The following is a 15,644-nucleotide window of genomic DNA, read 5'->3' as shown; positions in this document are numbered from 1 at the left end:
CCCATCCCTCTAAAAAAACCCCACAACTAAAATCCGAAACCACACACACACACAAAACAAAAAACAAAAAAAAACAAAAGAAAAAAAAACCCGCGAAGAATAAGGGGGAAAAAGATGAGGGGGGGAAAGCAAACCAGTCACTTACCAGGCTCTTTATTTGGGGGGGCTTGAGTGTGCAGACGCTACCAGCCTGTCTGCCTTTAATTAGTTGCACATCAGTCCCTAACACAAAGAAGAAGAAGAAGAAAAATATCCAGATGTGCCTTGGCAGCTCCTCAATTACAACTTTGATACTTGTAAACAAACTGCGAGGGGCGGTGGGGAAGGTGGGGGGGGGGCGGGGGGGGATAAATTAAGCCGCCGATCCACTAAACAAATACCTGTAAGTGGCTTTTTCCCCCCCTCTCTCTCTTTCTAGCTCGTTGCAGAGAAAGGAGGAGGAGGGGGGAGCAGGGGAGGCGGCGGGGGGCGAGGAAGGAGCAGGCACAGAGGGGGAGCAGGCACAGAGGGAGGGCGGGCGGGAGTGTGTGTGTGTGTGTGTGCGTGTGCGTGTGCGCGGTGGTCTCCTCTGCCGGCGCGCTGCTCGCCGCCCGTCTCCCGGCGCCCGCCCTCGCACACAGCGCCGGGAGTGCGTGTGCGTGTGGCGGTGCGGGGGAGGGGAGGGCGGGGGCGGGCGGGAGGCGATCGCCGCCGAGGTGAGGGAGCGCGCCGGGAGGACGCAGGGATGCGGACACCCGCCGCTGCCGCCGAGCGCTGGCGGGGCGGCCGCCGAGCGGCGCGCACGGGCCGCGGCGCAGCGCGGGGCCGCCCCCGCCGCCGCCCCCTGCGCTCCCCTCCCGCGGCGGGGGCGCTGCGGCCGCGGCCGCCCGGTGCGGGGCTGCCGGCGGGGCGGGGCCGCGCCGCGCCGCAGAGGGGAGGGGAGGGGGCGGCGGGGAGGGCGCGCCCCCCGCGCTGCGCCCTGTCACCCTCCCCGCGGGCGGCGCGGAACTGCCGGCAAACTTTGTGCCCCGGGAAGTTTGCGGAGGGGAGCGGCGGTGCCCTCGCCCGGCCCGGCCCCTGGAGCGGCAGGCCGGTGCCCCGGTCAGCGCACGGCCACGCTGCATGCCATTTTTCACCCGCGTTCGCAGATCTCTAATGACTACCAACCCCCGACGCTATGATTTTATTTCAGACGCGTGAGGTGGTGCAGATTTCAGGCACATTCAGGCGAAATAGAGCCAGCTGAACGGTGGATGTTAAACAAGTGTCTCGGCACTCACTAGAAGTTCTTTGCCAACATTTGTCCTTTGCAGGTGCCAGAGCCCAAGAGGTGCATGGCACCTGTCCGAGCACCTGTCCGGGCAGGCCATGAGAACTCCACATCTGAACTGCCAACATTAAAACACATTTCTTAACAAGCTGCTGACATACAGGTACTGCATGCAAACACACTACAGTTCCTTAAAGTATTTCAGCAAACTATGAAAAAAACCCAGCCAAGCTCACCTGCCTTCCCCAGAGTTCTTGCAAGCACAGAAAAGGCCTATATTAACTGAATAAATTATGCATCACAAGTTCTTCATCCAGCCCCTCTTGGTATCTCCAGAGTGAGCGCTGGTACTTACAGAGCCACTGCTGCAGCCTGGTGCTGCCAGCATGGGCACTAAGCAGTTAAGAAATGGATGTTTCTGCCAAGAAAATAATTTTAACCATTTGTAAATTACAGAAAAAGAAGGGAAAATTGCACTGTTTCATTGGTTTTATATGTAAGTAAATGAAGGATTTATGTGCGGACTGAAGTTTTATTTCCCTCTGCTCCAAGCCGAATTCAAGCTCGGGGTACTCAACTCTATAGCATTACCCAAGGGAAAGCACTGCAGGAACCTCTTCTCAGGAGCAGCAAGACAAGGTGGATTTGAGCAGCAGGGTTTGGCAGGAACCAGCAGCCTCATGGCCAATGCTCCATGAAGCAAGACTGACTGGTACAGATGAGGGGCAGTTTTGGTCAATCAGGTAGGTTGCAGATCTGCAAGAAGTTGTGCCCCTGGCATTTATGTTATGGGTTTGTATGCTTCATTTGGAAGCAGTATAGTTTATCTAGATAATTAGCTGCTTCTAACCCTATGATATGCATTTTAAAATACCCCCGAACATGGATTTACATAATAAAGCATAACCTCCCAACAAGCTAGCATCATCCCTTATGACAGTTCTGCTGCCTTTTTCAAAGTCTTTCTCTGTTTTGATACATTTTAACACAAACTTATGGGGAGGGGGGAAATACAAATGAGGGGAAACGGTGTTTCAGTAATGTCACAAAGTGACAAAAAACAAGAGCTTTTCCTGTTGAGGTTCATTCCCTACCACTCTTCTCCCAAATTAGTTGTCAAAAGCTATATGCAATACTCCAAACACTGAGGACGTTTTTCAAACACAGACTTCTCCTGAACTCCAAACTTCCTTTAATCACAACCTGTGTCTCACTTAAGTAATCCTTTCCTAGTTAATTTATTACTCTTGAAGGAGTTACATTTTTAATAAGCTAAAAGAGGAAAGGGGGAAAACTCTGATAATCTTTTCTCATGCATAAGGAAGACCATTTCATGTATTTTTTAATTGTCATGTGGATTAAATGGCAGTGCTATATATAACCTTTCTACTCCAGCCTGTAAAGTTGTACACTTTTTTGGTGCTGGGGAAGAAGTGTGCTATCCAGTTCAGACGTTTTTGGGGTTTTTTTCTGAAACCTTTTATTTAGTAGAGTTTGGGGACTTTTGTTTGTTTGTTTGAGGATTTTTTTTGGGGGGGGGGTGGAGAAGAGGGGAATTTCTGGGTTTTGTTTTGTTTTTGGATACAAATCTGTTTTATCGTGCATCCTGCCCTCAGCCTGGGAGCTGAGGAGTACTGTTATGTTCAGGAGTCTATCGGTGAGTTAGCTACAACTGTCTCATGATGGAGTCCTAAGAAAGCAATTCCAGATTATCCTTTTCACCATAATATGTGCTTTCATGGGAGAGACAGAAAGTTAAAAATCACAGGCTCTGATTTTTGTTCAGAAACCATTCCTATTTCCACAGGAATGCAGCTAGAGCAGTATGTTGTGACATGGAAACATGGGAGCTGCCCTGCCTTTGTAAATATTGATGTTGTTCTGAAAGAAAGTTTCAAAAAAAGAGAAACAAACTGAAATTCACATTCAGTTCTTATTCATTCTATTACTGACTCTAGTGTGCATCTACAAATTGACCACTGTAAACCTACCCAGATCCATCAAGTATTATAAGCATTGTACCAGAAATAGAAAAAGGATGTGAAGCAAGCCCTTGGGGAATCCAGCAGTTCATTAGACTGCAAGCTGGAGTTTTGGGGTTTTTTTCTAATATAATTACTCTTTCCTTTCTTGCGCTCTTTTCCTAGGCCTCTTAAAGCTCATGGATCCAGTGTCAGGGCTAGACTCTGACCCTGTTGCTGTGTTTGGGTTCCCTTCTGCTGGGGCCAAGAGCTCTAAACCAGACATGCTGCAATTGGTTCTCCTCTGGGTGGTCCACCTGGCCCACATCCTGAGCAGGCTAACCTTGGGGTGTGGGCTTTTGTTTCAGAAGAATTGTGGATGGGGACTGGAAAAGTAGCTGCCTCTGCTCCCTTCCCTTTCTCTTGAGGAAGTCTCCTGCCTTGAAATGGAAATGGTAGGTTTTCATTCAGGACCATGTCCTTTTACCTGGCTGCAGCTCTGTGCTGCACCCCTTGAAGAAAATGGAAATAGTGTCTCATCTGTTTTCCACTCTCAGGAAGAAACACATTTCTGCACAGCCTTTCTTCTAGCACCAGTCCTGTGGGCACTCTGAATGTATGGTCCTTTCCTTCTTAGATGAGGGTAAATTAAAAAAGAGATGCAGAAGTTTTCTCAGAATTCCCAAACCAAATTCTTTTTTACTTCATCGGTGCAAGAAACACGTGGAAATGTCTTGTACACCATCCACAGCCATAACAGCACACTTGCATGCGCCCCATTGCCTGCAATCCCTCATAATTCTTTAACATCCTTTGAGCTACAAATTATTTCATGGACTCAGGGACTTGGGCTCCAATCTAACCTGAAAGCTGTCTGTTTGCACAGCCATGATACCAAATCCAGCTCCTCTTGGGCTGCAGCTCATCACTGTGACTTACAGCAGTGTTAGACTTCCCTTCTTCCCTTCTTCCCTTCTTCCCTTCTTCCCTTCTTCCCTTCTTCCCTTCTTCCCTTCTTCCCTTCTTCCCTTCTTCCCTTCTTCCCTTCCCTTCCCTTCCCTTCCCTTCCCTTCCCTTCCCTTCCCTTCCCTTCCCTTCCCTTCCCTTCCCTTCCCTTCCCTTCTTCCTTCTCTTTCCAGCACCATACCATTTCTCCTTCTCATAGTTGCAGCCAGACACGCCCTATTCACCTCCCTCATACCTACCCCTCTTGATTTCCACACATGCAACCCATCCCAGCTCCCTGGCAAAGGGGGATGCTTCACTGCTTGCCAGCTACCATGGGATTCTTGTATCAGTAAAGGAAAAGACCAGGCACAAACTAGTTTTTGTGTGCTGCAAGAAAGGACACCTGAGAACTGCTGAAAAGCGTTATCTGTCAGCAAAAATCAGGGTAAACCCATCCATTAGAATTCCTTGCTTTCATCTAATATTACTGAAAACTACTCTTCTTTAGTTTGAAAGGAAATGCAGTGATTACCCCCTATTATAGACACCTACAAATATTTACTAAAATAATGTAGCAGAGGGATTTTTTTTGAAAGTTATCACAGCTTAAACATTCCCATTATTTTGAATATGGTTTGATTCTGCTTCAGGTACAGATGTTTTCCTGATGCTTCCTAGGCAGGAATCCAGATTGCTGATCCCCAGTTATGCCAACTCCCAGAGGGCTTGATCCATCACTGATGCAAGTCAACAATGCAGCTCTGCATTTGATAGGATACTGCCAGATGAGAAAGAGCAGTGCCCAGGAAAAACAAAACACGCAGGGATCCTTATTGTCTCGATATTGGGACTCTGACAGGACAGAGATGGAGAGCTCTGAAGCCTGGGTCCAAAGAACTGGCTACTAGAACCACCTGGATTTGCTTAGATCAACTCAGTACCTCCAGGTGTCTCTCCTCTGTGACTGACAGCCCATGTCAGTCCTACAGTTTCATTTCTTTATGGTTCTTAAGAACCACCATTTACAGAAGGGGACTTGAGTGGCTTTTACCCTGTGAATGCTGTATGAATCTAAATGTCAAGCCAGAGATGTCATGCCAGCAACTAACAAGGGGCTTTAGAATAAGCATTCCCTGGCCAGTACACAGTAAGCATGGGCTCATTCACCTAATCAGCTTTTGGGCTCCTCAGTGCTAAGGCTGCATTCTGGTTTTTTCAAATGGCATTGCACCAACACTCTTCTGGGGCAGCTACTCAGAAACTGAATTTGTTCTTTCAGGGCTTGCATGCCCAACCCCCCCGAAAAAAAAAAAAAAACTGTGAGAAAGATTTGAATCACTGCTGCTAGTTCAGGATGCCTGATAGTTTTTCTTTCCTTTTGGGTCCTATTTTCAGATACTTCTGCATTTGTCAAGTTTTACCTCTTTGATCTAAAGGTTCCCTATTTGAGAAGTATGCAGTCCATAAAATCATTTACCTGGTTTCCAGAGTTCATTCTTAACTAACACATTTTCTGTGCTAAAATAATAACTATCTGAGAACTACTTTTCTAAGGAACTGTAATGCCTTTGCACTTAGAAGCAAAAAGTTTGAAATTTGGTCATCATGAACATACCTCATTTGGCCAAATTACACATATTTCTGAGTTATAAGAAAGAAATCTTAGTTCACACACAAGAGAATTGCTAGAATTGCAATAGGGAAAAATTCTCTGAAGTGTCCAATTCTGGCTGATCTTTGAATAGGATTCCTTCTATGGATACATTACCTGCACTGAACTGCTAACTGGTGTGACAGTAGCAAAAGGTCCGCATCACCCATAGAGTATTCAAATTTAGTGATCTCTTTTATCAGATTATCAAAGCAAGGAAGATATCCCACAGAATGGAGACCATCTCATTGATGCTTGAGAAGCACATAGATATCACAGAGAGAACCTATACAAATAGGGAATTTGAAATTTCAGTTTTGGAATATGGTTGTGTGGAGCTGGGGCAATTGTGTGAATGAAGAAAAGACTGATGCTGAGAATGGACCAGGGACTAAATGAGGAAACAATCCTGGGGGGTGACTAGTATGCAATCAGAGATATGTACAGAACTGGTGCAGTAAGGATTTAATGGATAAGCTCAACTCAGGCATCTTCTAGATTTCCAGCACTTTGGTCTGTGACCTTTGCAAACATTCTGGAAGTTCTACCTCCTTGGCTTGGCTGCCTTTTAAATTTTGGTACTTGTCTTGGAAGTGACAGGTTTTGCTTTACCTCTGTATGTAAGTTTTTGATGAGCTAGTTTCACTTTTGCATTTAGTAAATTGGGAAGAGTAAGGACAATTAAAAAGCAGAATTTTGTCAATTTAACACCATCTTCAGATGAATGACAGCTGTCTCATGTCAGGTTTTCATATCACTGTGATCAAACACCTCTGGTAAAACACAGCAATGAAAAATCAAGCTCATACCACTGAGCTGTGACTTTGGCCCTGGGATGCCCAGATAGCTACATCAAACTATTCCAGGTTCTGTTGGTCTGGAAGAGCATCTGAAAACAAAGTAGTAAGTACATCAAACTTTTTCAGTACCTCATAAAAAAAAAAAAAAACAAAAGAAAAAGCAGTGTAATTTCAGGTAATTTCTATAGGAAGGAAATTTCTATAGGAAGAAAAATTCAGGTAATTTCTATAGGAAGGGAAATTTTAGTGGGGTTTTTCTCTAGAGAAAAGTCTTTTCTCTGTAGTTGTGATGTTCCATAGCTTTGGCTACCTTCTCATTGAAATAGCCTGAGATTCTGCTTTCATCTCAGTTCTCACACTCTGACAAAAGACATGTATATTTTACTATCCAGTTTTGTTAATGCTTTGCTCCCCTCGTCTGTTGTCACACTTTCACTGTTAAGACTAGTCTGAAATAAGCTTATGTTTTTAAATACTTGATTTCACATACTGCTACTATTTATGGTTAAAACTTCCTTGGGAAGAATGACAATCACTCATGACTCAAAAATGGTCTCAGTGCCAGAAGCACTTTGTATCCTTCTATAGGCCATCATTCTGACTTACAATAATCACCAGCAGGCAGTGGATGGCCATTTCCCTTACTGCTCCCTGAGGTCATGTTAATCATCCTTCGGCTTTACTGTCAGAAGGCATAAAAATGGGACTCCACTGCTGCACAGTGTAGGACTGACGGATGACCCCAGAGGAGTACTGTTGATCCTCTGCTGATGTCCCCAGAACCTGCTTCTTTCTCTGATTTCAGAGGTATTCTACAGATGAATAGGGGTGCAGAGGCCAGCTGGCTTCTCCACACTTCAGGTGGTTTAAAAGGTGCTGCAAGTAGCTGGATGCTGACAGCACAGTGTCTGGCATTTAGATGACCACAAGTAAGCAAGTCCTTTGTAAGGCGGGACATTCAGCAGCAGGCATTGTCTCACAGAGAAGGTAATTGCTGAGGTTTAGATAATACCAGTTTCCATCATTTTACCACTGTTACCACAGTTCCCTGAGTGCTTTTCAATATTCACCTACTTATAGCTATGGATCCAGAGGTTCAAGAAAGAGGATGCTGGGAAAGGGAAATGATATTCCAGATGTCAATGTGTGGTCAGAAGAATACACTACAATCCCAAAAATGGCAGCAAAATGGGAGCAAGAATGAACACAGTGAAAAGCAAACACAAAAAACCCTCACAAACTGGTAGGAATCGAAGAAATAAGGATAAAAAAAGTATTGTGATGATTTAACAGGAGAATCAGGGCAGAACAAGACACAGAAGGCACCACAAGGGACATGAGCAAACTTTCTTGTTTCAACAAGATAGCTATCCTTTCTCACGCATGTGCAAGCCTGTCCAAATGTGCTGTCACACAAATATTTTAAGCTGCTCTCTCCTGCCAGCAGGAGTTGTTCTCATGGCAGCCGGTGCTGTGCTGCCGAGATGAGCCCCCAGAGAAAGCCCCGTGCCTCTCCCTGGCGCTGGAGCGCCGGTGTGATTCCCTGCCACTCCCGGCACAGCGGCCGACGTGCTCGGAATGGCGGGCACGTTTCACTGAGCGCTCCGAGCCTTCCTGGGTGTAACTTTAGCCCCCTGGAGGAGTCACGTACCTGCTTTACACTGCGTCTGCGGAACAGAAGAAACAAAGCCCTGAGCGCAGAAATCTTGTTAAAACATGCTATAGGCAGACCGGGAGATTTTATCAGCCAATTGAACAAGGACCAATATACCTGCACTCCTGAACATTTGTTTGTTATCACTGCTCTGCTGAATCTGCTTGATTCCAAATTGCGAAAGCGTTACTCTAGGCAGATGACAGGAATGCCCATTGTTAATTAATGTTATTATTTTATTACTCTTGGTTCTTAATGGCCCAAGACATTTTAGGTGATAATTGAGGTTAAATACAGTGTTATATCTTTTATACCTGGACTGTATTTTGCCACAAAATAAATGTTCTCTCAATATTTTTGTATGTAAGTCTGCCTGTCTATTAATCTATCTATAACACCCATGCAAATACTTTAGGGTAGAACTCTACATACTCAGTATGTGGAGTTTTCCTTAACACTTCTCAAGCCCATTTACTATTCAGGTTTGCTGTTACACAAAGCAATAAACTGACCAAAAAACAATTGGCCTTACAGATATAAAGTGAACATTAAGGCTTTAATCAACAATGTTGTCAAAGTATCTAAAAGAAATTAGTTTATCATGCATAGCAAAGATGGGTTTCTTGAGACTTCTAATGAAAGCTGATATAGCCATTATCTGATTACTGTAACATACACTCAATCATTAATACAAAAGTCCTCTTTAATGATCTTCATTTTATGCCCACAGCCATCCTAGGAGGAAGCCAGGTGGTGGGAAGGGGAAAGTAGTGCTTCTTGCTTTTGTTTATGCCAATTCTAATGGGGTTGTGACACTGAAGAATGCTAATTTGAGAATGATGTGTATTTCTTGGCCCTGATCACAAGATGTGGGTCAGACTTACGAGAGGTCAGCAGTATTTGATGTTCTGAGGGCAAGATGATGTTATTCAAGATTAATATAGAGGCTGTGCTTGGTCTTCTCCAGTGCCAGGGATTGCCACTTGGCCCATTAAGACAGTGTAAATCCATGTTCTCTATTGCAGCTGTGCTGAACCAAGTCCTGCGATGAGAAGGGAGCTGTGCCCTGGCATCTACATGGAAGTGATGATCCTGCTCTTCAGGAGAAAAACCATAGAGAAAGTAAAGATGCATAAGGGGTCAGGGTAATTGTTTCTCAAGTTTGTTATTGCAAACTGTACACTGTTGTGATTTTGCTGCTGGCTTCTGCTAATAATTTGTTCTTGGGTTTTAAAGAATAGATCCCAAAATACATTTGTTGGCATCTGGCTCAATCAAAACAGAAGAAGTCACAATAAAGAAACTATTTTTCAAAAAAGGTGAGGACTCTGTTCTCTGAATGTAGATTTTTTTCCAAATGACTTTGGATTTTGCAGATTGTTGTCATTATACAGCTATTTATGAAGAAGCATTATTGCTGTCTTTGTCATCAAAAAAGCCCTGAGAATACTGTCTGTCACCTAGGATTAGTACTGCCACAAAATAAATGTTCTCTCAATATTTTTGTAGATGTTTTAACAGGTCTCTAATGTTTTATATTAGAGAACCTGAACCCCACTATTAATGCAAATTAAAATTATTTAATAGTGCTGCCTGTGAAAGAGTGTTGTTTTTACAGTTATCAAATGTCTCAAACATTTTGTTTAACAATACATTATTTTCCTTTAGTTCTTCTAGGCATACTGTAAGTATTATCTTATGATTCTTTAAATGTCTGTTATTGTAAAAGTAGTAGTATGCCTAAAATAGGTATTGATTTTGCATCCATAAAAGCAAGATACTGAGAAAGCCAATTATCTGTTTACCTCAGAAATATTAATGTCTTTATGCACCATGCAATGCACACTGCAAGTTGTAACTCTTTGGACATACAGTGCATCTTTTAAGTCTTGTGTAAACCTGTAGGTTAAATGGTAGAATAGTCTTGTTCTGAATCAGGAATTAAAAGTATCATTCTAAATATCTTGACTTTAATGACTGGAACATTTTAGCCTTTCTTTTTGTTAAAGCTTCAGAATTAGCTTTGTGTTGCTCGCCCTCCCCCACATAATTCCTTCTTCTTTCTGGAGATTCTCAGCTACTAAAACCCACCCCTGCCAAATCTGCTGCAAACTGTGGACAAAAGAGAAAGTTCAATGAAACAGGAACACTCAAGCTTTCTGTTTGTGTCATGCTGCGACTGTAAAACAATGGAGTTGCAGCATACACGCAGAGTATGTAAAAGAAATGAATCTTTAAGAAATGTATGTTTTCACACATTACAGGGGTACTAAACTCCCATGTTTTCCTACCATATGAAATTTGTCACTGTGTATAATTCTATCTACATTCCTGTGGTTCACTTCCTGCTGCAGCCATGACAAATGTCCTTTTATATTTAGGATTTTTAGGGTCATTCATCTTTAATTTCTGTTATCAAATCTGTATTTCAAATATCTGTCTCTGCATCCTGCTCATTCCAGTGTGATGTATGAATCTACAGATAATAACCCCATGCTTAAACCCACAGAAGTGTCCAGAATTGAGTTCACTGTTCTCTTTGTCTGATATTCTTCTTTGACCACTGTACCCCACAGCAATCCCTTCAGCATCATCAGTTCACCTAAATTTCCTCTGCTTTTGATCCAACTCAACAAACCCATCCATTTTTCCTAGCAAAACACTGGAAGTTTATGAATGATTTCTGTTTCCAACAAATATGTGTCTGTACATATGTACATTTACATTTATAAAGTGGCCATTCGCTTGTGCTGTGATCTTTGGGGAGACCAAACCTGAGCTGTCAATAATGTAACCTACTTTAGAGTACAGGTCACAGATAAGTCTGACTGGCATCTTAATGATTCTTATCTCTCTCCCTCTTGACTCAGATTTATATGTCAGGAGGTGAAGACAGGTGAGATGAGTCCAACCCATACTGCTGAAATGTCCATTTGCAATAGGAAAGCTCATGCATCAAGTGCTGTAAGATGTGCAGGGAAATGAGGTTTCCAAAATGCAATCTAAGACTGATCCAGAGAAGACCCAAAACTGAAATACTGATCAGATTTTTGGCAGATTTAATTTAAGGAGGAATACAATTATTAAGGTGGTAAGCAATGAAAAGGGGAAGAGAGAAGAAGATATGAGCATTAGTACGACAGTCATATGTTAACAGCAACTATGCTCAGTGGGGCAGTAGTGAATCAAAGTGGTTTTGGTTACTACTAGGTCTGGTTCATGTATGATCCCTTTAACTATAAATAAGATCATCTCTCAAATTACCTATCAAGTTAGGTTCCTTTGGCAAGGTGTTTCCTTCAGGCACTGCAGTGAAAAGTTTGTTTTGAAGAAGGATTTAAAAGGCAGATGCAGCTGGCATGAATTAGAGATCCTTATGGAAAGGAAGAAAATGAATCTTGTCATGGGAAGGAAAGGTGGACATGATTTGACTAACTGGTCTTCCTTCTGTCTAGTGGAGACATCACATCCGTCAATTTAGAAGAGCCTGCTCCAGTTGTGAGATTTGACCATATTAGCCATTTCCAGGAATTTCTAGTTTGCAATCTTACTCTCTTCCTCCATCAAACACCTGTTAACATTTCCCTCAAAGTAAATCTTGCCACCAACATGAATATATTAAGAGTAATGTATAGTATAGTTATTATAGTAATATAATGTATAGTAATATAATGTATAGTTATTGAAAGTACTCCAGCCTAGCCTGGACACTTCAGGAACTTTCACATTCCATTCATGGACAGCCACAGTGTGTTGTACTTTCCATCAACCCTCACATGTTCCTCAATCACAATATTTAGAAGGAAGAAAGAAAGGGAAAGAAAGAACATGCAGAAATATATGTTAGTCATAAAAAGCAGACAGGCTCCAGAAAAATAACCCAAAGAGCTAGTTTTCCTATTGTAACAGTTTCCTCTGGTTCAATTGTGTTTTTTCTGTTTGCTGTTTATTTTCTCTGTAGCTTTTCAGTTTTTGCAGTTCAGGTCATTCAACAATCAAGAGTTCCTCCTTACTGTGTTTCCACTCACTGAACTAAAAAAAATTATTATACTTTAAATTTCATATATACCATTATATTTAGGAAATCTCTCTTGTCTCCAAGTAACTTAAATGACAGGATGTTTCCTCTGTTTTATGTGATTCTAATTGATTATATATTTTGCCAATAATGTAATTAAAAAGACAAAAATCACTGTTATTCCAGAGTGAGAAGGTGTCCTAGAGCTTTACATCATCCTGATTTGAGGTGCTGAAGAAGTCAATGATACAATTAAGAAGATTCTACGGTTTTCTAAACATTTCAAGGTTATTCTCCCCAGACTGGTGGTTTTTTCCTTGCCTTTCCACACCCTGTACTTGCCCATACATGCCACAGAGAAAATGGAACCCTCACAGATGGTTTCTGCTGTGCTCCCAGCAATCTCTGTTAGCTGGACAAAGGATACTGAGGGTGGCTCTAATTTACTCTTTCCCTTTTATCTGGTGTAAAGGAGCAAAAGGGCTGAAACTCTCACCTTTTCTCCCTTTGTTAAGGATAATCTATTCAGAGCTCTCAGAACAGAAGCATCTAGTACTGTATGTGTGTTGTATGAGGTGAAGAGTGTCACCTCTTGCATTGCTGGGAAGTCCAAACACATTTAAGTCAAAGACAACCAAGTTTTGAACCTCACTTCAGTCTCCATCTTGGAAGAGGAATTGCCTTAAGAGGTACTATTAAAGACTGCCCAATAAAGGATTTATGAAGATCATTGTTGTACACTGGGTATATCTTTTAAAAGGGCTTTCTAAATTGCTAGGAAGAGTCTTAGAATACACAGGAATATGCATATACACACACGTCTCTAATAACACTAATTCCTCTGGTCCTTTTTACCAAAAAGGATTTATCTGTAGGCTGTGAAACAGACCTAGCAGGCAGGGAAATCTGGGAAGTCTGCTGGCTCAATAACAGCGATAAAAGTTAGATATCATAATGCTTCCATTTCATTAGGAAGCTATCTGTCTACTGGCTGTGGCTGGTTATGACCCAGGAAAAGTGGATATAAGGCTTGACATGGTATAGAAAACATAAGCTATGTATTAATGATCACAGGCTGTTTCTCTCACAAGGACAGTTCTCTCAGTTCCAGTTGTACTTTGTTTGACTTGGCAGTAGTAGGAAAGGGAATAGATGATTCAGTTGCTGTAATTTGCAAAAAGCATCAACAATTTTAACCTGCATTTTTCCTTTCAGTCATACTCTCATCTCAAACAAGAAGTTAAAGCTTCTTGTTTGATGTTTCCCTTCACTCAGGCCACCCTTTAAAGCACTTGAGATGAAGTCAGGTAGATAAGCAGAATATGGTATCCTCTGTGTACGCTCTAACAGCCTTAGCATACATCAGTGAAGGGAATGGATTACTTCCACATTCAACCTAAACTCATTTTTGCCCTCAAGTGCCATATGCATATGGCAGACTAAGGACTAGGAGGATCTAGTGACATTATTGTACAGCTATGGTTTGGGGTACCATTTAGACCAGCCAGAGCAGATAATTAGAAAGATAAAGGTTTTGATTTAGATGTTGTGTGTTGTGTGTACAGTCCATTAGCCCATCTAACTTAGTCTCCCTGGTATCATTTTGGTGAAAGGGGTGACAAATGCAGTGTTTCTCCTCAAGTTCTAGGTTGAGAACCATATCTTAATAAGATATTAAAGCTTTCCCTGCAAAGCCTAGCTACTTTTTCCACATATAGAAGCTATATTAATGTTCAGTCATATTGCTCAAGAAGAAAACAATACATCTAGCTAATCCCACGTATTCACTTTGCACTATACCTTGCTTCCCGTTTATTATAAATTTCTCTCCCTCTGCAATAAATTGATTCTTTTTTTTTTCTTTTCAGTTTTTCTGATTCCAAACCTCTTGCTAAGCTTGATTTGCTGCTTCTCTAGGGCCACCTAAACTGTGCCATGTGTATTATACCTCAGGGTAGATCATTAATTCTTACCTCTTTGATTTAGCTGCCCTCCCAGTCAGATTTCTGGATCATTTTATCTCCCTCAATTTTTTTTCTGCCAGTTTGAAACTCAGCTTTGGTTCTGCCTCCTTAAACATTAGAAGAAAGTACATTTCTTTTTCTTTGACCTCATTTTCTCACCTGACAACACTCAGCTTTTTTACTGATGTCTCCCCAAATCATGTTTTTTTCCATTTAGTACTAAGGTTAGCATTTCTGTGTTTCAGCAAAAGCAGCTATTTGCGTTCCTATGATGTTCAGAGTCATCCTATGTGTCTGCCTTTGCAATTCTGAGTTCAGTGCCAAAACAATTTGGGAATTTGTATTAAAGCTAGAAAGCCTTTCTACTATCTTGATAGCTTAGCTGTATTTGCTGTCACAGTATTAATACGAGCCAGTTGTTTCTGCATTCCTCAGTACATTTCTGTGTAATCTCTTGTGCTCTGTATCATTGCTGGTCACTGGTTTCTAATCAAACATTTTCATATGCAATGATACATTCATCAAATAGCTGGTAACATTTCTGTTACTATGCAAAAATTCAGGCTGTTTTCTAAGTAACTTTCAGGCTAAATTTACAGTTGAACCATTTTCATATTCAATTCAAAATTAACCTTCTTCACATTTTACTCATTTAGTCCAAGTTCACATTCATACTCTCTCAGAGTCATGTCCAACACTTCACAACATTAGTAGTCCTTTCAGCTGTTAAGGAACCAAAGTTAAGGTAATGTATCTTTCTTTTACCAAATACTGCCACCAAAGCTTAATTGTTAATGCTCTTCATCTTAGATGGTCCACAAATGCTTGTATCAGTAGTTTTAGTTCCATGTAATACTCAACAACCACATCCACCACAGATTCATCAAAAAACCCATCTGATTTAACTGAAGTGGAAGCTAGCTTGGCAGCCTTGGAGATTAAAGTAAACTAATGTATTTACAGGAGCTGAGCATGAAACCGTACAATCTTCAACCATATTTAGCTTTGTAATGTGTATAACCCTTTTGCAGGTCAGTCCTTCAGTGCCAGTACCCATTTAGTCCTTATGAGTCCAGGGAGCAGATCATGTGCTAGCTATGGTTATGATTTTGTTTCATTTTGTATATATTCATCTTCAACCCTTATCAATGCACCCAAGCCACATCAAACTGTATCAATCTTTAGTTACTACTAAAGGGAACCACCACAATACTGACCTCCTCCATCTTCACAACCACCATCTGCTTTTTAAATTAATATATAGAACAGAATAATTTTTCAATAATTAAAAACTCACAACTTAATCTACTACATAGCTTAAGAGCTCATTTTCACTGAAGCACTTTGCAACCCTACTCACTATGCACTGTAGAAATTTGTGCCTGGGAAGATTTTGTTC

General features: G+C 41.8%; 1 protein-coding gene across 4 annotated transcripts in view; it reads right to left on the bottom strand.

Annotated features, from left to right (window-relative positions):
* Positions 1 to 767, bottom strand: part of CXXC4 (CXXC finger protein 4) — a 29,075-nt gene extending 28,308 nt beyond the window's left edge. For all 4 annotated transcript variants that reach the window (XM_071431814.1, XM_071431812.1, XM_071431817.1 and 1 more), the window contains exons 1-2: positions 381 to 767; positions 146 to 222 (exon numbers count right to left, since the gene is read on the bottom strand). The gene's annotated coding sequence lies outside the window, so the exon portion shown is untranslated. The remainder of the gene's footprint in view (positions 1 to 145; positions 223 to 380) is intronic.
* Between the last annotated feature and the right edge of the window lie 14,877 nt (positions 768 to 15,644).

Source organism: Agelaius tricolor, unplaced genomic scaffold (genome assembly GCF_023055355.1).
Source record: "Agelaius tricolor isolate 1412-34295 unplaced genomic scaffold, bAgeTri1.0.p SCAF_8, whole genome shotgun sequence".
In the NCBI taxonomy this organism is placed as follows: Eukaryota; Metazoa; Chordata; class Aves; order Passeriformes; family Icteridae; genus Agelaius; species Agelaius tricolor.
Note: the sequence above shows the minus strand (reverse complement) of the source record. Positions and strands in the feature narration are given on the sequence as shown.